General features: G+C 45.9%; 1 protein-coding gene across 1 annotated transcript in view; it reads left to right on the plus strand.

The window, feature by feature from the left end:
* The window catches only part of LOC139257678 (protein limb expression 1 homolog), a 107,512-nt gene that overhangs the window by 17,977 nt on the left and 66,267 nt on the right, over positions 1-23,268 (plus strand). The window lies entirely within an intron of this gene.

A 23,268-nucleotide genomic window follows, 5' to 3' on the forward strand; every position in this document is an offset into this window, starting at 1 on the left:
TTGTTTATTCTGTTATTATACCAGTGCTTTTACTTTGCCAGTACTTTAAACTTTACTTAAACTAATTCAGATGATAGGCTAGTGCAGGAAAGACAACAAGGAAATTCCACGCAAATTAAACTTTTGATTAACCCTAACTGTAATTGAACATTTGAATATCCCCAATAATAGTTCATGCAAAGCGTTCATTAATGAGCTGCTGACGCAAAAGCTTAGCGGCCGTGTAACTGCCACTGGTAGTTGTGGTGGTACCGGTGCTCGATCGCCAGGCTGATTAAGCTCCCCTATGTCCTCGCCCACGTCCTCTACCGCCTGTTCCTCCTCTCCATCCTCGCCGGCTGCCTCATCTGTCTCATCTCCTTCTGGAAGTGGACCTGCAGCATGATCTGGCATTATCTGTCCTCTCTTTATAGCTAGGTATTGCAGCATGCAACATGTTGTGTATCTGTAAAGCATGCACTCCCATGTTCCGCCACCAGGGAGTGCATCCTCTGAAGTCGCAAGGGATCCCAGCATCCCTTGGGAGCACTGTATATAAGCCGGCCCCGAAGGCCTGTTCCTCACTCTGGAGTATCTTAATAAAGACTGAGGTCACTGTTATTTTAACCGCCCTGTGTGCAGTCTCATCTGTGTTAGCAACACAATAACTGGCGACGAGTATACGAATCCAACGCAAAGATGCAGCAAACTGTGGGCATCCTGGAGAAGTTCTCGGAGGGTGAGGACTGGAAAACCTATGTCAAACGGCTAGACGAGTACTTTGTAGCCAACGAGCTGGACGGAGAAGGAAGCACTGCAAAAAGGAGAGTGGTCCTCCTCACGGTCTGCGGGGCACCGACCTACAGCCTCATGAAGAATCTTCTGGCTCCGGGTGAAAGCCACAGATAAGTCGTATGAGGAGCTGTGTACACTGATTCGGGAGCATCTTAACCCGAGGGAGAGCGTGCTGATGGCGAGGTATCGGTTCTACACGTGTCAGCGATCTGATGACGTTCATGGTGGTCGAGGATCAAGTCAGGTAAGTAGGTCGGGTTTTCAATGACTCTCCATTGCCCTGAATAGTTGACCACTGCAAAAGTGGTGTAAAAGCGACCATTTCACAGCTGTTCACTCTCCAATCTTAGAAGCTGGAGCCTTCAGGATTTCGAAGACACTTTTGAGCTTTATGAAGTTTGGAAGTGTTTGGAGTAAACTCTCTATCCATTGTCACCTCTTTGGAGCAACCTCTCTCACCATTAACAGATTGCTCCTGTCATCCCAACCTCATCTGCCATCTATTCCAGCAGCATCGGGGCCCTTGAAAAAATCTCACTTTGGTCCTCAGAATCCCACCACAATCAGCATCACCACCAACAACACCAACCTTCTCCGCAATCACCGGATGCTGCACAGGGCATCAGCACATAACCACATTGCTGCCCGGGAGACCAGGGCTCGCCTCACCATGGCCAAATTTACTTCACTTGATGCTGTATGCCAGGTTGGCACCATCCCAAACCAAAACCATAAAGTATCCTCAGACTGCCGAAGCCATCCCTTTCACACTCATCACCATTGCAGGGGGTACCGTTATGTCTCACCATTCACTACAACTCACTAAGCCACTTCCACAGGAGCAGACAAATCTGTCCAAGAAGACAAAGTGTTGAAAATAAAGATTTCAATGTTTGACAACACATCAACAGAAACTTAACATGAACATTGGTTAAAAGACGCAAATGCTTACCCTTGTGTGTTGTTAGTTGGTATGATTGCACAATGATGAAGGTGAGTGTGAGGGGTGGCTAGTGAGATGGGGATGTGATAATGTAAATAGAGAGAAAGGGATGGGTGGAGGTTCAAGATAATTTGATGTGAGTTGGCAACATCATCCAGAAACACAGTCTGTTTCCATATGTACGCTGATGACACCACCACTTCTCTCAACCCCTCCACGGTGTCTAAATTGTCAGACTGCTTGTCTGATTCCAGTTCTGGATAAGCAGAAATTTTCTCCAATTAAATACTGAGATGACCGAATTGTTTTCCGTCCCGCCACAAACTCCATTCCCTAGACACTGACTCCATCCCTCTCCCCAACTCCTGCCTGAGGCTGAACCAAACTGTTCGCAACCTTAGTGTCATATTTGACTCTGAAATGAGCTTCCGATCATATATCCACAGCATAACTAAGACCGCCTATTTTTACCTCTGTAACATTGTCTGTCTAAGCCCTTGCCTCAGCTCATCTGCTGCTGAAGCCCTCATCCATGCCTTTGTTACCTCTAAACTTGACTATTCCAATGCACTCCTGGCTGGTCTCCCACATTTTACCCTACGTAAACTAGAGGTGATCCAAAACTCTGCTGTCCATGTCTTAATTCGCACCAAGTCCCGTTCACCCATCACCCCTGTGCTCGCTGATCTACATTGGCTTCCGGTTAAGCAATGCCTCGATTTCAAAGTTCTCATCCTTATTTTCAAATCCTTCCATGGCCTCGCCCCTCCCTATCTCTGTAATCTCCTTCAGCCCCACAACCCCCCCGAGATGTCTGCACTCCTCTAATTCTGCCCTCCTGAGCATCTCTGATTATAATCATTCCACCATTGGTGGCCATGCCTTCATCTGCCTATGCCCCAAGCTCTGGAACTCCCCGCCTAAACCACTCCAGCTCTATAGCTCTCTTTCCTCCTTCAAGACGCTCCTTAAAACATACCTCTTTGACCAAGCTTTTGGTCAACTGCGTTAATTTCTACTTATGCAGCTCGGTGTCAAATCTTTATCGCGTCATTCTCCTTGGGACGTTTCACTATGTTAAAGGCGTTATATAAATACAAGTTGTTGTTGTTGTTGTCGTTGATGTGCAGTAGTATGGTAGAATGATGGGGATGTACTGAGTGGCACAGCAGGATGAGGTTTAGTGTGGCTTTGCAGTAAGATTTCATGATCGACTGAGATCATTGAAAGGTTTGTGCCACTGCAGCCAGGTTCTCCCGACGACCTCCCTGCTTGTGCCTTCACGTACAATGTGAAACCAGGCTACATTGATCTTCTGGGGAGGTCTCTTCAGCCCAGTGGAGGGGAAGAAACCCTCCCTGCAGGCTGTGACACCTTCCATAAGCATATGAAGGGAGTCATGGGAAAGCCTTGATGCAGCCGTGCATCTTTGTGCACCTTTGTGCAGTGCTTGTCAGTGTTTGCAGCACCTCAATGCTGTAGAACACTGAAAGCACAACTGTCAGAATGAATGTGGGCATGGTCCCTTTAAGGAAACTGGCTGATGACGCGTCGTCAAATGACGTTATCAAACCTGCTTCCTTTTAATTGGCTGGGAACCTCGCAGGGCGGGCTTCACAAGCCCAAACAGGGGAAAGTCGTGGGCGAAACCGGCATTGAGAAAGCAGTGGGATTGCAACCTGCTCCCGACATTGCTCGCCTCTATCCTGACCCGATAGGAAAATCAAGCTCTATGTTTTGCCACCTGTACCTTCTAGAATTCTTACCTGTTTATATTCACATAAAAGAAAACACTGTAAGGGCAGTATGGAGCAATGAAATTGTGATTTCCCTTTTTCTAAATAGTAGTTATTCCTGGTTACACTCATTATATGCCATTTAATGTGCAATTGCCATATGTGTAACATTGTGTGTATTGAAAATTTAAAATTTGATGTTGGGTTATGTCTTTAGGGAGGATGTAAGTACTACTATAAGCATTTAAATAATCTATCTGTTTAGTGTCACACAAGCTGACCCAACTTTTGAATGGTGCTCCCAATGCAGGAGACGCTGGGCCTCCAGCACAGACTGTTAATTTATTGTTACTGGGATATGAGGACTCACCTGTCACCTCTCTTGTATCCCAGCGGACCACAGCTGTATTTATTTTCCTACAGATTACAGGAAATCCCATATATAGGGGAGCCTTGCTCCACAGAGTTGTAAATAGAATCTATTGTATTCCGTGTTGTACAAATGTTCCTTTCTGCATACAGCTTATAACTCACTCATCACTATAACGCTTGAATTATTTCTTCAGTTTACAACTGAAAAGAATATTCACACAATGCATGCTGTCATAAACTATTCTCTATAGCCACAATAATTCATTTTATTTCATAGCCAAAGTTTTCCAGATGGTCTTTGCTGTGATACTCTGAATTGGTCTTTTTTTTAAATTCAAAACTATACAATATCCACATCCAACAGAGCCTCCCTTGCCTCTGCTATTGACCACACACTTTATTCCAACCCATGACCTGCTTCACTTTAACTTCTTCCCTTATGCACTGCAAAGTTTCTGCACTATTGGCAATATATAGATTTCTGAAATCAAATGTCTCTTATTATTAACCAAAGCCTTTTAGGTCTCCGGTTTAAATTCTGATTAATCCTTATTACCATCACCACCAAAAGTAACTTACCATCAGCAGGCAGCAGGATATAGTCAAAATACTGCAAATGCTAGTATCTGGGAAAAAAACAGAAAATGCTGGAAATCTCAGCGGGTCAGGCAGCATCTGTGGCGAGGAATCAGAGTTATTGTTTTGGGTCAATAACCCTTCGTCAGAACTGGAGAGTGTTCGGAAAGAACAGATTCTTAACGAGCACTGAAAGGGGGAGGGGAAGAAAGAACAAAAGGGAAGGTCTGTGATAGGTTGGAAGACAGGAGAGACTAGAGAGACAAAAGGGATGATTCAAATGGTAATGCCAGGAGTTAGAAAAAACATTAGTCAAGATAGGATGTGAATGGTGGGATAATGACCAATTGCCGTTAGAGACAAGGAGAGAAAAAGAAAGAAAGAAAGAGGCTCTGAGGGGGGGGGCGGGGGAAGGGAGCCAAAGATTGGCAGCAGTTACGCTCTGAAATTATTGAACTCGATGTTGAGTCCAGAAGGTTGTAAAGTGCCTAAACGAAAGATGAGGTGCTGTTCCTCGAGCTTGCATTAAGCTTCATTGGAACAGTGTAGGAGACCGAGGACGGAGTGGTCAGAGTGGGAATGGAGTGGAGAATTAAAGTGACAGGCGACCGGAAGCTCAGGGTCACATTAGCGGACTGAACTGAGGTGCTACGCAAAGCGATCACCGAATCTATGTTTGGTCTCCACATCGTGAACAGCAAATACAGCAGGCTAAATTGAAAGAAGTACATGTAAATCACTGTTTCACCTGGAAGGAGTATTTAAGGCCCTGGATAGTGGGAAGGGAGGAGGTAAAAGGGCAGGTGTTGCATCTCTTGCGCTTGCACGGAAAGGTGCCGTGGGAGAGGAGGGGTGCTGGGGGTGACTGCCGAATGGACCAGGGTGTCATGGTGGGAGCGGTACCCTCGGAATGCTGAGAGGGGAGGGGAGGGGAAGATGTGTAAATGGTTTTGCCCTTGGTGGTTTCGAATCACCCCCCTAAGAACAGTTTTAGACACCGGAATTATAGTAGTGAACAGAAATATACAGTTATAGCCAGATCTTTCGGTCTCAACCATCACAATGCTTTTATTCAAGTGAAACACACACCTGCACCCAGTAAAGCACACTCTGGTAGTGTAAAACAAACAAACACAATACAATACACAACCCTGGCCCTTCTGAACAGGCCCCTAACGTGAAGTACCCATGACTAAAATACCCCTACTCGGATTCAAAAGTGCACCACCGAATCTGTCCAACAGAATTGTGCGTACGCTTACGATCCACGCAAAAACCTCCCCACTAAACCCACTTGGTTGGGGCACACGACACCCTTCACACTATGCAATAGCCTTAAAGATGTGTGGGCTGGGATAAATGCTCACCAATTACCCCTCTGGCTTACTCGCTGCTTCTCCTGATGAGCGTACCTTCTTGTTCTGTACCAATCTGTGGTATTCAAGTCCAGCCTCAAGGTCAGCTTCCCAGTCAAAATAGCGAGGCTCTCTTTGCTCGTAGATGGTGTTTCTTCTCTCCGTCCCAGATGGAGTGCTCAGTCCTTGCGCGTTGAACGAAGCGAGCAAGTGTAGAAGTGGGGAGAGAGAGATGGCAGCCAAAAACTGCCTCTCTTATATCTGCACAAATGCTTCTGAATTCCTTGCGCCAAAAATTAGTCCTTCACCTGAGGCAGTACAACTGAAAGAGCAAAAGAGACACCTCTTCGGCCGATGTCTTTGTCAACTGTACTGTTCCTGGATAAGACTCCAACAGGTCTGGGTGGTCGAAAAGCTTCCTTTGTGACTTGAACACCGACCAATCTTCTTGATCTCTCACTGATTACATGATAAAGGGCCCCCCCCATCCCCCCATCAATCATGTTCCTGCCATTTCAGCCATTGATTCCTGCCCACCCTATGTGTATTCCTGTGAAACATGTTTGGAGCTGTCCCACGTCAGGCTGTCAGCTTCTCTGCAGTAACAGCCAAGTTAAAGCAATGTCCAAAACTTGAAGTTCAAAAGTTTAAGTCCAAAGGTTTATGCTTTTGCTGTCGATGTTTTCACCGAATTCTTACAGTCCCCCCCTATGATAGTTCAAGAATCCTTCTAGAATATCAAACGTCCGCTGGTGAAAACACATCGTGGCCTTCAACCAATCCTATATACTTTACTTTTAAACACCCCAAATACATCCCTTAAAATACAACATGAACGCATTTGTACAACATATTTAGAGAGAAAAACATTCAGGTTCAACCTTTAACCAAGGCCTCCCACCGACTTCGGAGCGCCTTGCTTCGCCTTTTCCAAGACAGCCGCAACAAATACATTACAATGAGAAACTGTATAATTACAAGAGTGTGCGAGCAAATCCGGACCCACAGAGGAACTTCTACATTCAAACCAATGTCCCACCAGGGTGGGGAATTTATCCCTTTAATTTCCTCCCCTGTGTTCCGGTTTGTCTGTTCCAATAAAAAAATTGTTTCTATGAGAGCTCAACGGCTTTTATTAACGTTGTGAGGTGTTCGGGCAGCAAAGGAATCTGATACCCGAACTGTGTAACGTACTGCTGCAGATTATGGATTGTGTCGTTCACCGTGATGTGTACCGTGGATGGCTCTGGGATTGGAAGGATGCGCTCTTGGGCCACTTGAACTTCGGTGTGGGGTTTAAAGCAGAAAGTCGTGTCGGTGACTGGGCACCAAGTGTCGCAGTGCACGGGGTACTGGTCCAAGCTCGGCATGATGCAGTACGTCCCGTTGCCCGCATGTGCTACCTGAGGTGGAACGTAGCTCTGGGCCATCACCTCCATGGTGCAATTAATAGACTCTGCACTCTCTGATTCAAACCTGCACTCTGGCCGATCGAACATGTTCAAGTGCTGGGGACACAATATGATGTGCGCACTCCTGCTCTGGCACCCCTTGAGGTCAGTGCTGGTCATTGCGTGCTCCCACTTTATTACAAACGGTGGGGCTCCATGGTACCGCACGTGCATCCCCTCCCGTAAGACGCCAATATTCTCCACTCGGTATACCGGCGCTGTCTGTGGTGTCCCGCCCATCACTGGCATATGCAACACAATCCCCATAACCGAATGGGTGGACCGACTGCAATCCACTGGGACTGGGTAGGCTTCGGAAGCTAAACCGAGCTGACACAGACTCATCGAATCATGATAAGGGCTGAGCGCTGCGAGGTGCTGGTTGCTGACCCATGATGGGACGCGACCTTGCTGGAGGTCCTCTAAATTACTGCAACCAGGCACCGAACAACCCACACACTTCATTCCTGTGCCGAGGCAGTCCTATCCTCCCGTATTAATTCATTAACCATTTTAGCATGTGTCTACAGCTCTGCGATGACCTCCTTTAAGTGAATAGTCATTGCTTGGACCTCCTTTAGCTCCAACCCTACCACTTCGTTCCCTTCCCCAGGATCTTCCAAAGCTGGTCCTTTAAACCGCTAACCTGAATCTGCAGCTGCACGTCGTCCATACTATTGATGAGAGGTGTACCCGCGCTAAACACAGTAGCGACATCATTGAGCTCCATGGAATTTATTGTGTTGGAAGGTTCTGGGATCACGCAGGAGTCCCATCTGATCCCAGCCCCGGCGTCCTGTCATTGCCTCGAAAAGTCAATTGACACACCCGCTGGGCAGATCCGTTCCGACCCCCACATAATTAGTATTGGCAGAAATCCAGATGTGTAATTTATTAATTTGCATAAAATAAATGTTAGAACTTAAAAGAGCTGTAGAACATATTCCCCAATTTTATTGAGAAAACCACTGTACTTAAAAAATTAATTTGAAGCTCTTTTAGAACTATCACTTACAGAGCTGCTTGGAGACCTTTGAGTTGGGTCTCCGCCCTGCTCGGCAGCTCTGTGGTGCTGCTGATAAGGAGCGCCCCACGCACCCATTAGAAACCAAAGAGGTTATGAATTCAGAGCTGCCTCAGAGATGATCTCGAGCAGCAGGAACCCAGAAAACCAAACATCTGGCTGAAGTTGCAGATTTTACTTTCTTTAGGCTCAATTTTCCCCAAGCCCATTTTCTGGCGTATTGCAAGAGTTACGCCCTTTTTTTAAGGCCAGAAATGTGCCGGAAATAATTTGCCAAAGTTTCCCTGATGTATAATTCGAATTTGGCGCCTTGCAGCGTGTCCAGTCGCCTCGGGGGGGTGGAGCCTGCAGTATACACCGAAAAAACGATGCCGCACCTTCTGGCATGCGCGGAGAAAAAAGTTACGTTTCTGACATTGTTGCAGTGAACTCGCATGCGAAGTACAACTCCGAGTGGACAATCGGCCATTTTTAAAGAGCCAGGTGTGTGTGTGTGAGAACATTGAGTGTTGTGTGAGAGCATTTGGAAAAATCGCAGCTGCAGCAGTACAAGATGCAACGCGGTGCAAGGACCAAGAATTTCTTGCAGGAAGAAGTGGAGGCACTAGTTACTGTGATTGGGAACAGAAGGCAGGAGCAGGACACCAGCAGAGGTCACATAAAAGTTCCACCGAAAGAAATGAAGAAACGCTGGAACCAAGTTGCAGAAGATTACTGTGCAATGGTGACCACCACGAGATCTGGAGGCCAGTGTAAAATGAAGTGGCAGGACCTTGGTCAAGTAGTGTAAATAATATTTTCATTTATTCAATGCAATTGCAATTGTAAATGTGACCATCTGTATGTCCCACCCAGCAAAAAGACACCCTCTTTAAAAAGTTAGGTTTTCATCTTTGCAGAGGAAGGTGGCACATAATAAAAGGGAAAGAACTCGAACAGGAGGAGGCCCAGCAAATCTGCACCCACTGACACCCTTGGAAGAGAGGGCCACTGCTTTGATGGGTCCTGCCTGGAGAAAAGCAATCACCGCTGCACAAGCTGGGCTCACACTCGAGGGAAAGGATAAGTCCTGCAAATTCATCATGGTCCTTCAAATCAGCCTGCTGCCTGGCCTGCGATGTGTGAGCTTTCACATGCTACCCACCCTGCCCCCTCCTCTGCTGCTAACCATTTGACTGAGTTCTGTTATATTTTGCAGAACTTGAGGCCAACCCTGATGATGCAGAAGAAGATTCAGACGAGGACGAGCCTGAAGAGGAGAACATCTTCCAATCCAACCCTCCAGACCAAGAACATGGGGGGGGAGGGGGAGGAGGAGGGGATGGAGCTGGATGAAGCTCCCACTGTTACATAGAAGCATAGAAACATAGAAAGTAGGTGCAGGAGTAGGCCATACGGCCCTTCGAGCCTGCACCACCATTCAATAAGATCATGTCTGATCATTCACCTCAGTACCCCTTTCCTGCTTTCTCTCCATACCCCTTGATCCCTTGAGCCATAAGAGCCATATCTAACTCCCTCTTGAATATATCTAACGAACTGACGTCAACAACTCTCTACGGTAGAGAATTCCACAGGTTCACAATTCTCTGAGTGAAGATGTTTCTCCTCATCTCAGTCCTAAATAGTTTACCCCTTATCCTTAGACTGTGACCCCTGGTTTTGGACTTCCCCAACATCGGGAACATTCTTCCTGCAGCTAACCTGTCCAGTCCCATCAAAATGTTATATGTTTCTATGAGAACCCCTCTCATTCTTCTAAACTCCAGTGAATACAAGCCCAGTCGACCCAGTCTCTCCTCATATGTCAGTCCTGCCATCCTGGGAATCAGTCTGGTGAACCTTCGCTGCACTCCCTCAATAGCAAGAACGTCCTTCCTCAGATTAGGAGACCAAAACTGAACACAGTATTGCAGGTGAGACCTCACCAAGGCCCTGTACAACTGCAGTAAGACCTCCCTGCTCCTATACTCAAATCCCCTAGCTATGAAGGCCAACATGCCATTTGCCTTCTTCACCGTCTGCTGTACCTGCATGCCAACTTTCAATGACTGATGTACCATGACACCCAGGTCTCGTTGCACCTCCCCTTTTCTTAATCTGCCGCCATTCAGATATTTTGCCTTCATGTTTTTTCCACTAAAGTGGATAATCTCACATTTATCTACATTATACTGCATCTGCCATACATTTGCCCACTCACCTAACCTGTCCAAGTCACCCTGCAGCCTCTTAGCATCCTCCTCACAGCTCACACTGCCACCCAGCTTAGTGTCATCTGCAAACTTGGAGATATTACACTCAATTCCTTCATCTAAATCATTGATGTATATTGTAAAGAGCTATGGTCCTAGCACTGAGCCCTGCGGCACCCCACGAGTCACTGCCTGCCATTCTGAAAAGGAGCCATTTATCCCGACTCTCTGCTTCCTGTCTGCCAACTAGTTCTCTATCCACGTCAATATATTACCCCCAATACCATGTGCTTTAATTTTGCACAACAATCTCTTGTGTGGGACCTTGTTAAAAGCCATTTGAAAGTCCAAATACACCACACCCACTGGTTCTTCCTTGTCCACTCTACTAGTTACATCCTCAAAAAATTCTAGAAGATTTGTCAAGCATGATTTCCCTTTGTTGTACTGACTTTAGAGGAGGTGCCGCTCATTGAGGTGACAGCCCCTTCCGTGACTAGTGCTTTGAATGTTGGTGGGGCATTGCATGGTTTCCCACCTTCCGAGGTTGCGGGTCCCAGTGGTGCGGTGCAGCGAGGCACACCCAGGGCCCCACCGTCCCAGGCTGTGGATCCCAGTGTTGGGGTGCGAGCCACACCCGTGGGGTGGAGGGTAAGGAGAGCTCGACCGCGCTCTCCTGAGGTGCAGGATCTAACAGATGTGGTTCAGATGATGTCATTAAGTGCGGAGAGCATTGACTTTACCCGATCACTCCTGGACTCTATCAGTGGTGTGAGTGATGAGGTAGCAGGACTGTCGGGAGAAGTAACAGTAATGACACGAGAAATGGGAATGATATCTGGGACCAGCAGTGAGGGAATAGTGGCCATGAGGGAAGGAATGTCAGAGGTAGTGCAAACCACGTCACTGTTCATGAGCGAGGGAATGTTGCAGGTCATTGAAACACTGTCAGGGTGTATGAGGGACGGTATGTTCAAGTTAGCTGCTGCAATAAGGGAACATGCCCAGACCCCGCACCCGTTGACAGAATCAACTGTCACTCCCACTGCAATCCCCACACCAGCCTCTGAAGACCTCAAAGCCGGGCCCTCCAACTTGCTGCTTGCCGCCGATCCCCCCTCCGCCCCCCCCCCCCCCCCCCCCCCCGCCAACAGGTGCGCAGTACCCGAGATCTTAGAAATAATAAGCTTGGTACCAAGCCCAGAAACACTGCACCACACCGCCTGCGGGCAGGGGTGTTGGAGATTCCAAGACCAAGTGCATCGGGCGGTCTTAGAATAAGGTGGAGGTGAGATAGGTGAGTGCAGCCTTTCTTTGCTGCTGTTGTTGTTATTGTTATTATTATTGTTGTTACTTTTATAACTGTTCTCAAATTAAACATTTTTCGTAAAAGTTATGTAAATTTACAAGTTTAAAAGTTTGTAAGTGATCTTAAAGTTTTTAAGTGATCTTAAAATAAAGTTTGATACAAGAATAATGTTATTAAAGTTAAATACAAAAGAACTGTTTGTTAAACTTTTGAATAAAATATATTTTACATTAAAACTGAATCATTTCCATTATTTGGGTTCCTCTCTTCCTTCCCCCTCCCCCCCCTTAACTAATTGCAGTCTTGTGACTGCTCCCCTTCTCTCCACCCCCCCACCCCGATCACTCATTGCAGTCTTCAGAAGCCTTCCTATCAGCACGTCGCTCTCCGGGCTCAGTACAGAAGGCCAGAAGCCTTCCTATCAGCACGTCACTCTCCGGGCTCAGTACAGAAGGCCAGAAGCCTTCCAATCGGCACGTCGCTCTCCGGGCTCAGTACAGAAGGCCAGAAGCCTTCCAATCGGCACGTCGCTCTCCGGGCTCAGTACAGAAGGCCAGAAGCCTTCCTATCAGCACCTCGCTCTCCGGGCTCAGTACAGAAGGCCAGAAGCCTTCCTATCAGCACGTCACTCTCCGGGCTCAGTACAGAAGGCCAGAAGTCTTCCAATCGGCACCTCGCTCCCTGGGCTCGAAGCCTTCCGATCGGTACTGTAGTGTATGGAGAAAGAGTCAGACTGAACACTGTGAGCTCAAAGTGAAGTGTGACCTAAGTCTTTTATTGCAGGTCTCCAGAGTGCCTCTCCAACCTGTGAAGCCTCCATAAATACCTGTGCTCCCAAGGGTTTATGGGATCCCTTGTTTTCTAGCCGAGCCCCGAGCCCCTGTATGTGGCCACGGGGCCAATTCTGCCGGCCAAAGCTACGACCCTCCAGCCCTGCTTCAAGATGTTCGGTGGTGGCGTGTGAGTGAGTAAAAAAATGAGAAAACTTCTGAAATCCAACAAATTTACATTTACTACGTTGACAGGTAAAAAAAGTTGAACTTTATTATTGATTTTGACCGTTTTCTTGACTCCCTCCAAAATCTTCAATTTAAAAACAATGGCGACTTTCAGCGACGATTTCTCAATGTGCGCTGGTTTTCTTAAGTGCCCAGAAGGTTTTTTGGGAGTGGCCAGAAACGCCGATTTAGGAGGAAAAAATGTTGACCAAACTGCGAAAAATTATAAAAACCGGCGCAGACATGAGAGAACGTTAAAAAAAACTGGCCTAGAAAAATCGTAACTAGTCAGTTACACTGGCGCAAACTTGGAAAAAAATAAATACGCCTAAAAAAAATGGTAAACGCCAAAATAACGGCGCAAATGACCGGGGAAAGTTGAGCCCAATATGTTAAAATTCACATGCATCAGTTTTTATATTCTATTTGTGTGAACAATACCCTAATATAGTGTATCCAAATTCTTCCCAGGTTCCTGTTTTATTACTTACATGATCAGTAATAGTATTATAGCTAGTCCTATTGTATTTAAGTTAAAGGAGAAAATGTCGTCAGTCCTTCCTAACAATTCCTACTGTGTTTTGAATAACTCCAATAGTCTTGCCTGTACTAGCCTGTTGGCAAATTATTCCAAACATGTATCACTCTTTGAGTGAAGATGTTCTTCTTAATAGCTGATTTAAATTAACTTTTCATTAATTTAAATTTATGTCCTTTGGTCCCACATTCCTGATTTACTTTGATGTAAGGTACTGGGTTTATTTTATCTGTGCCATTTAATGTTTAAATAGCTCAATGAGCCACCCCCTTAACTGCTTCTTTTGTAAAATTGACAGCCCGAGTTTCTTTAATCCTTCCTCAGAGCTCATTCTCTTTACACCAGTCATCATTCTTCTTACTCTTCTCTGTACCTTTTGCAAAGCCTGTGTGTCCTTGTTTACTTAGCATGGCTACCAGAACTCTAGAGAATTGTAAATTCTTAGCATGTGTTGAATGATTATCTCAGCATTCTATTAATTTCCTGAGGAGTGGGAGAAGGATCCCAATCTTTGGGAGCACTGGGAGAGGGGTGCTGGTTGTGACCATGGTGACCATCCTGACCAACTGATCCACCACAGATCCAGTCCACATCCGGACAGGGGTCAAGCAGGGCTGCGTCATCGTGCCAACCCTCTTTTCGATCTTCCTCGCTGCAATGCTCCACCTCACACTCAACAAGTTCCCCGCTAGAGTGGAACTAGACTACAGAACCAGTGGGAACCTGGTCAACCTTCGGCATTTCCAGGCCAGATTCAACACCGTCCCGTCCTCTGTCATTAAGCTACAGTACGCAAACAACGCTTGCGTCTGCGCACATTCAGAGGCTGAACTCCAAGTCATTGTCAACATCTTCACTGAGGCATATGAAAACATGGACCTTACACTAAACATCTGTAGGACAAAGTCCTCCACCTACCTGACCCCACCACGCTGCACTGCCCCCCCATTCATCAAGATCCACAGCGTGGGCCTAGACAACGTGGACCACTTTCCATACCTCGGGAGCCTATTATCAGCAAGAACAGAAATCGACGATGAGGTTCAACACTGCCTCCAGTGCGCCAGCGCAGCCTTCGGCTGCCTGAGGTAGAGAGTGTTCGAAGATCAGGCCCTCAAATCTGCCACCAAGCTTATGGTCTACAGGGCTGTAGTGATACCCAACCTCCTATATGGCTCAGAGACGTGGACCATATACAGTAGACACCTCAAATCGCTGGAGAAATACCACCAACAATGTTTTTGCAAGATCCTGCAAATCCCCTGGGAGGACAGATGCTCCAACGTTAGTGTCCTCGATCAGGCCAACATTCCCAGCATCGAAGCACTTCCCACACTCGACTAGCTCCATTGGGCGGGCCACATTGTTTGCATGCCTGACACAAGACTCCCAAAGCAAGCGCTCTACTCGGAACTCCTACACAGCAAGCGAGCCCCAGGTAGGCAGAGGAAACATTTCAAGGACACCCTCAAACCCTCCTTGATAAAATGCAACATCCCCACCGGCACTTGGGAATCCCTGGTCAAAGACTGCCTGCCCTAAGTGGAGGAAGAGCATCCGGGAGGGCGCTGAGCACCTCGAGTCTCGTCGCCGAGAGCATGCAGAAATCAAGCGCAGGCAGTGGAAGGAGCGTGCGGCAAACCAGACTCCCCACCCACCCTTTCCTTCGATGACTGTCTGTCCCACCTGTGACAGAGACTGTAATTCCCGTATTGGACTGTTCAGTCACCTGAGAACTCACTTTTAGAGTGAAAGCAAGTCTTCCTCGATTTCAAGGGATTGCCTATGATGATGATGATGTGACCATGGTGGAAGGATGGACTGGGGGTGTGAATGTCAGTACCTCTTATCAATGTTTCCTCTAATTCTTTTTACGGCCAGGTGGCCCCTTTAACAGGTTGCGTGGCCCATTCAGAATTCCACACGTGCATGGTTTTTCAATTTGAAAGCCGGTGAGGCGGCTGAATGGGCCCTCCAGAGCACTGCATGGCCATGTGATCACGCACCTTAAAGGAAACATTGTGAGGTCCTTGACAGATTTGGTCTGCCTGTAGGAGATAGCATATCTCTGTCAGCACTTCCTTTCGGAAGCGCAATCTTCTCACACATTGCTCCTCAAAGCGCTGGAGGTCTGAGCATTGGTGCCTGTAAAACCGTGGGGGGTAAGCCCTCCTCCCCGGCTGCCTTCGGCCTCTCAGCATCTGTGGGCCGACATGGCCAAGAGTCCTTTCTCTAGCTTGACACTGCCTGGCAATAGCATGGAGCATGATATGCTGGCGAACTAGTAATGCCCCCATTAAATTTTCTTACTGAAGTTGTAAGGGCACTGTAATGGCAGATAAAAGTGAAGTTTACAAGTTGGAGCTTCATACTGCGTTATGTGCGCAACCGTTGTAGTCCATATGATTTGCGATGTAGGATCCTTATTCCTCATTTTAAAAATGCTGCCAAGACCGCCTGTTTTTTCAGGCGTTTCCTGGGGCAGTCATTAAATGAGGCGTTAGGGCCAAAAGTTCCATCCGGTGTGCTAGCGCAGCCTTGCACGACGATTGACGTCATCATCGTGTTAAAAACAGAGGGCGGAGCGGTAAGTTTTTGCAGCGGCACAAACCAATAGCCGAATCTTCCGGCTGGATGATAAATCCTGGACGCTCAGCATAATGCCCAAAAACGGCAACCGAGGCACAATTGAGCCAAAATTCCAGCCCTAAGTTCTTAGTGTGCTTAAGAAACTTTAATCCAGTTTCAACAACAACAACTTGCATTTATATAGTGCCTTTAGCATAGTAAAATCTACCAAGGTGCTCCATAGGAGCGTTTTCAAATAAAATCTGACACCGAGCCGAATCAGGAGATATTAGAAATAAAAACAGAAAATGCTGGAACCATTCAGTCGGTCAGGCAGCATAGCTGGAGAAAGAAACAGAGTTAACCTTTCAGGTTGATGACCTTTTGTCAGAACTGGAAAAAGTTCGGGATGTGACTGATTTTAAGCAAATGCAGGAGCAGGGAAAGGCAGGAGGGGAGGATAGAACAAAACGCAAGGTCTGTGATAGGGTGGAAGGCAGGAGAGATTAAAAGACAAAAGGGATGATGATGTCAAACAAAAGGAGATGGTCATGGGACAAGTAAAGAAACAAAAGATGGGTCTAGGAAAGGTGTAAATGGGAATGGCAGAATCATCCACAGTTGCCATGTGAAAAAATAGGGGCAGAGGTTGTGGTCTGAAATTGTTGAACTCTGTTGAGTCCAGAGGCTAGGAAGTGCCTAAGCACAAATAAATCACCTGGCATCCCGGGCAGCAATGTGGTCAGGTGCTAATGTCCTGTGTCCTGTGCAGTAGGATCAGGTGATTGTGGAGAAGGTTGCTGTTGTTGGTGCTGCTGGTGTGCCTGGTGCTGCTGGTGTGCCTGGTGATGTTGATGTTGGGGCTGATCGTGGTGGGATTCTGAGGAAAAAGGTGAGATTTTTTCCAAGGGCACCAATGCTGATGGAATAGATGGCAGGTGAAGGTGAGATGACAGAAGCAATCTGCCAATGGTGAGAGAGGTTGTTCCAAGGAGGTGACACTGGATAGAGAGTTTACTCCAAACACTTCCAATATGCATGAAGGCTCCAGCTTCTAACATTGGAAAGTGAACAGCTGTGAAATGGTAGCTTTTATACCAACTTTGAAACTGTCAACTATTCAGAGCAATGGAGAATCATTGAAAACCCGACTGCACGCAATCCTCAAGCACTGGGAACCTCATTAAAAAGCTGGAAAAATGATAAGTAGATGGTAAAATTAAGTCTATAAAGCACAAGCAGACCTGGCACTTGGGAAACTGAAACAGAGACAGGTTCACAGCGGGATCCAGACCCACTGTCAATCTTTTAGAGTTTGACAGCGGACCCACTCTGAATCCACCCTCTGGGCACCGGCAAAATTCTGGCCTCTGTATCTAGCCCATCAAATCATGATTAGATTACCCTTCAACCATCTAAACTTAAGGAAATACAAGCCAAGTTTATGCAACCTGTCATCATAATTTAACCCTTTAAGCCCTGCTGTCATTTTGATGAATCTACTGTGTATAGCCTCCAAGGCCAATATATTTTTTGTGAGGTTCAGTGCTCAAAATGAAATGCAGTACTACATATAGGATCTGAATTGGTAAGTTTAATCATAACACAAAAGAGTGACAGAAATATGGAAGATTTTTAATAAATAATTGTCTTTGGGTGAAGAGAGGAGAACATTGAAAGAGAAATGTAAAGAATTATGAAAAGTTAAAGTAATTGTTATACTGATTAGTATTTTGCAATGCAAATTATATATGTTATCATAGTGGAATGGAATTTACAGCAGTTCAGAGGTGAAACAGCAAAACCTAACCTGCGCTTGAAGCAGATGGTGTGTCCTTAAGTGCTTGTTGGTATATTACCCTTTTATTGTGGAAGGAGACTCAACACACAGCACAATAAACAGATTGGTTTGTGTATAATGCATCATTCTAGGTCAGGATTTCTCATGCGAGCAACAATACTCTTACAATGAAGTCACCAATTCACCAATTTTACAGGCAGCAATTTTAACATGTGAATCATGTTTTCCAAAGCAGTTGTATCAATCATTGACTGATGGGGAAAACTATTGAAATACTTGTGCTGCAGTACATATTGCATTTGCTGTTGTGTGAACTTGCATCATCTTACCCAAGATTGTTGCTATGGAATTGAAATTTCCAGTTCTGACTCTTTCAGGAGCTGCCTGAAAAGTTTTGAAAGGATTCTTTTAAAAGTGCTCATAGTTGCATATGCCCATAATGTTAACAGGAATAATGAACTCTAGGCAGGATTTAATCCCCTCTTCCCTGCCCCAATTGTCTGTTTCAGTATTCAGTTTTGTTTTAGCCAAAATAAACACTGGTATGGCAACTCTCCTATATACTCTGGATTTCTCACTCATAATTACCTAAATGCTGAATGACTGGCAGTGAAAAGCAATCTGAAAGCTAGACCAACTTAATCCATGTTTTATGAGCACTCAGCAGCTTTGTTTTGATTATTACCTTTGATAAATGAAATGCAATATTATAACTCAGATGCGAAGATGGAGTTTGCATTGATAATTTAGGTGGATTTCCATTCAAGAGTAATCTCTGGGAAAATGTTTCTGCCAGTACTGTACTCTTAAAGGCACATTAACTTTAAACAGATTAGAGTTTGAAGGTATCAAAGGTAGCAGTAGAAATGTGAACCCGCTGCAACTTTTACAATAACTCAATTATTTCAAGGCTGTGATTCATGATCAGGGGCATTTTGATGTATATGAACAAATACTATATTTGATGCCTCGTTTAATGCGCTGCAGTGCGAATGGCAGCTCAAAGTTGGTGGGAATATGGTGAATGAAACAGCCTGCTGGCTATGGTGAACCCCAGACCCACCTGAAGAGATGAGAAGAATTTCTGCAGGGATTCTTTTGCTCATCTAACATCATTTTGACAAACAGGCCGAGAAAACCCCAGAAAAAACACCAGTTTTCCGTTTTTCTGGTGTTTCCGTGGCTCTTCCGCTGAAGTTAAAGATGCACATGTGGGAGAACTGCCCCCTTTCTCCCCTGCAGAAATTCATTCCCATGATTTTCACTGATGCATCTGTTGGCAGTGCTGCCCTGAGGACAATGTAAATTGTTCTGTTGGAGGCATCTTTCCTCACTGGGTTGAGTGGTTGAACCTGCTTACTGGCTAGAACATCCTTCAGCCACTGGGGAAAGTATAACAACATAAAGCCACAAAATATTGTTTTATTGTTGTTCTGATGCTGTAGAATCAGTGCCACAATTGCCCGAAATTTGCAGCCAGTGGCGAAGGGACGGCACTCGGCACTGATCTCAAAGAAAACTGCCCACAAAGATTTTGCGGACTCTGCAGCATCAATTTCCCTTATTCTGATGTGACGTTCAGTCTGGCAGCATCTATAGGGGATCTGTGGTGTCCAGCAACAGCGAAGTCATCAAGCATGCTGAGCAGCCAATCAGATTGACGAATTCTCACCGATAGCAAACCAGAAGTAAAAAGCACGGATTATAGTTCACTTTTTAATCATTGTACTGAATGCATAATAAAAATTGTGACATACGCATGGGATTAAGGTAGAAGCTGAAATATTGGCCCTGAATTCGCGCCTCCTACAGGTGCGAATGAGGTGCGCACTCGCCCGTATGGGCACTGCAAATTGCAGGTTTAGGCATGCGAAGCGCATGCGCCTAAACCCAGAACCTGCGATCTGTCAAGAACCCTCTTGACAGATCGCATGCATAAGGTAACATAAGAAATGTGGAAGTATCTGGAAGTAAAGGGCCTCTGCGGGTGAAGAGTTGGGCCCAAAATAAATTTATTTTTCAAAAATTACATTTTTGTTTTAAATAATTAGTTAAATTCCATTTTGATTCATTTAAAATGTGTTTTAAAAAATATATATTTTAAATGTTTGTGTGTTTTTGGAGATATTCCCAATTATACTTATGGTGATTCCGTACATACGGAACTTAACCACAAGTATGAATGGGAATACCCCCACTTTAATTAGTTGGGCCAGCTCACGTAATCCCAGGGACACGTGCGAAGCGCCTACGGCCTTGGGACACATGGGCCTCTAAGCAGGCCTTCGCATTACAGGACCACAAGTCTCCAACCTTCCAGATCACCAGGTAAAATCATAAAAATGTTTCAGGTTGGAGGCATCCACCCACGGGAAGCCTCCAACCTCAATATCTAGGACATTATAAACAAACTATTTAAAAAATTGTTTTTAATTATATTAAAAATCATGGAATTTTTATCATGGAATGCAGGGAATGACATTCTACATTTATAAAATTATTTTTTCAGGGCCAGAGAGGTCGTTCAGCAGTAATTATGACTTAGTACACCATTAAAAACTCAGTTGCACCTCATTCAACAAGGCTTAGCATTTTCAACAATTTTTACAGCGAGAATACTGCGTAAAAAGTTGAAGTTCACATTAAGTCACTGATCCTGTGTTGATTGCATCTGCGAAGACTGCAACGACACACCCTGTAGAGGAGCAAGGTATCACTGACAGCAACTTCTGAATTTCAGTGTTTAACCACGCATGAAAGGATGCCAGAAGTTGCTGTCTGTTTTACACAGTAATGATGCCAAGCACTGAGTTTTTCCATCATTACAACCGCAAATTCCAAGTCAATGTATATGGGGGCCAGAGAACTCCATCATTCGGATAAAATTGCAGAACATTTCTTTAACAATTCTGTAATATAAAGAAGCTATTAAAAAAACTGCTGAAAAGTGGAGTTGCTGTCAAAATAGCAGAATCCAAAAGATGTCTGACCAGAACCACTATCTTTCATACCCTTGAACCAAATGCCTTTTGGAGCTAGAAATCCCCCACAGCAGTGCCCTTTTAAATAACAATTGTGCAAGATGCCTATGTATGTAGCATGTAATAGATTTTAACAAAAAGGGGCCCAGACGAAAACCTATCACTTAATCTTGCAGAAGGTTTATCACGTATGTTATCCACTTTGGTAGGAAAAACAAAAAAGCAGAATATTTTGTGAATGGTGAGTGACTGGAAAATGTTAATCACAGAAAGTTAACATCCTGGTACAGCAAGCAATTAGGAAAGCAAATGTATGTTAGTTATTGTTTCAAAGGGATTAGGGAAAGAAATTGACCTCTCTTGCGCCTCCTGTTAGCATCTCCGGGGGGGCGATAAAAAGGCGCTACCGGCTCTGCAAACAGGCACGGCGAGAGTACCAACGCCTGCAAAATTGCTGTGGAGGTTTCTGGCGGTGGTAACTGTTATATATGTAAATTTGTAATTACTCTGTACAGTCACCAGAGGGCTCATCCCCTGGAATCTCAAGGGATCCCATAATCCCTTGGGAGCACAGGCATGTAAGGAGGCTTCATAGGTTGGAGAGTCACTCTGGAGACCTGCAATAAAAGATTAAGGTCACATTTTACTTTGAACTCACAGTGTTCAGTCTGACTCTTTCTCCATACACAACAACTGGCGACGAGATACAGATAGCGAACCCAAAAATGCAGAGAACAGTGGGCATCCTGGAGAAATTCGCGGAGGGAGATGATGGGGAAACTTTTGTGGAGCAACTTGACCAATACTTCATGGCCAACGAGCTAGATGGGAAGAGAGCGCTGCCAAATGAAGGGCGACCCTCCTCACCGTCTGTGGGGCACCAACGTATGGCCTCATGAAGAATCTGCTCACTCCAGCGAAACCCACGGAGAAATCGTACGACGATTTGTGCATACTGGTCTGAGAGCATTTGAACCTGAAGGAAAGCATTCTGATGGCAAGGTACCGGTTCTACACCAACAAAAGGTCTGAAAGCCAGGGAGTGGCGAGTTATGTCGTCAAGCTAAGACGCCTTGCAGGACATTGTGAATTTGAAGGACATTTGGAGCACATGCTCAGGGACTTTTTCATACTTGCCATTGGCCATGAAACCATATTTCGCAAACTTTTGACTGTCGAGACCCCAACCTTGAGTAAGGCCATAGAGATAGCCCAGACGTTCATTGCCACCAGTGACAATACGAAGCAAATCTCTCAGCACACAAGTGCTTCTACAAGTACTGTGAACAAAGTGATGTTGTTTTCGAATCGTAACGTACAGGGCAGGTCACACATACCTGTAGCTACACGTCCACAGATGTCTCAGAGTCCATCATCAAAGTTGATGAATGCAAGGCCATTAACACTTTGTTGGCGCTGCAGGGGTGATCATCGTTTCTATTCATGCCTATTCAAAGAGTACATTTGCAAAGGCTGTAGAACAATGGGACACCTGCAACGAGTGTGCAGGCGACCTGCTAAGCCTGTTAAACCTGCAAACCACCATGTTGCAGCGGAGGACAGATCCACGGAGGATCACGACAAACCAGAGCCTCAGATCGAGGAGGCAGAGGTACATGGGGTGCACACATTCACCACGAATTGTCCCCCGATAATGCTGAATGTTGAACTAAATGGACTCATGGCGTCAATGGAGCTGGACACGGGTGCGAGCCAGTCCATCATGGGCAAAAAGATTTTCGAAAGGTTGTGGTGCAACAAGGCCTCAAGGCCAATCTTAACTCCAGTTCGCACGAAACTAAGAACTTACACGAAAGAACTGATTCCTGTAATCGGCAGTGCTCCGGTAAAGGTCTCCTTAGATGAAGCGGTGCTCAAGCTACCTCTCTGGGTGGTACTGGGCGATGGTCCCACGCTGCTCGGCAGCAGCTGGCTGGGAAAGATATGCTGGAACTGGGATGACATCCGAGCGCTATCGACTGCTGACGACACTTCATGTGCCCAGGTCTTAAAACAAATTTCCTTCGCTGTTCGAACCTGGCATCGGGAAATTCCAAGGAGCAAAAGTGCAGATCCACCTAATTCCGGGGGCGCGATCCATTCATCACAAGGCGAGAACATGATGAGAGAAAGGGTAGAGGTCGAGCTAGACTGGCTGCAACGAGAGGGCATCATTTCCTCGATCGAGTTCAACGAGTGGGCCAATCCTATCGTCCCAGTGCACAAGGGAGATGGCACCGTCAGAATCTGTGGCGATTACAAAGTAGCTATCAATCGTTTCTCCCTGCAGGACCAATACCTACTGCCATAGGCCGACGACCTCTTTGCAATGCTGGCGGGAGGAAAGATGTTCATGAAGCTGGATCTGACTTCAGCCTACATGATGCAGGAACTGGAGGAATCATCGAAGGCCCTCACCTGCATCAACACGCACAGAGGTCTTTTTGTTTACAACAGATGCCCGTTTGGAATCCGATCGGTGGCAGCGATATTCCAGAGCAACATGGAAAGCTTACTGAAGATTATCCCGCACACCGTGGTCTTCCAGGACGACATCTTGGTCACAGGTCGGAACACAGTCGAGCATCTGCAGAACCTGGAGGAGGTTCTTAGTCGACTCAACTGCGTGGGGCTCAGATTAAAATGC

The sequence above is a fragment of the Pristiophorus japonicus genome, chromosome 1, assembly GCF_044704955.1.
Source record: "Pristiophorus japonicus isolate sPriJap1 chromosome 1, sPriJap1.hap1, whole genome shotgun sequence".
NCBI lineage: Eukaryota > Metazoa > Chordata > Chondrichthyes > Pristiophoridae > Pristiophorus > Pristiophorus japonicus.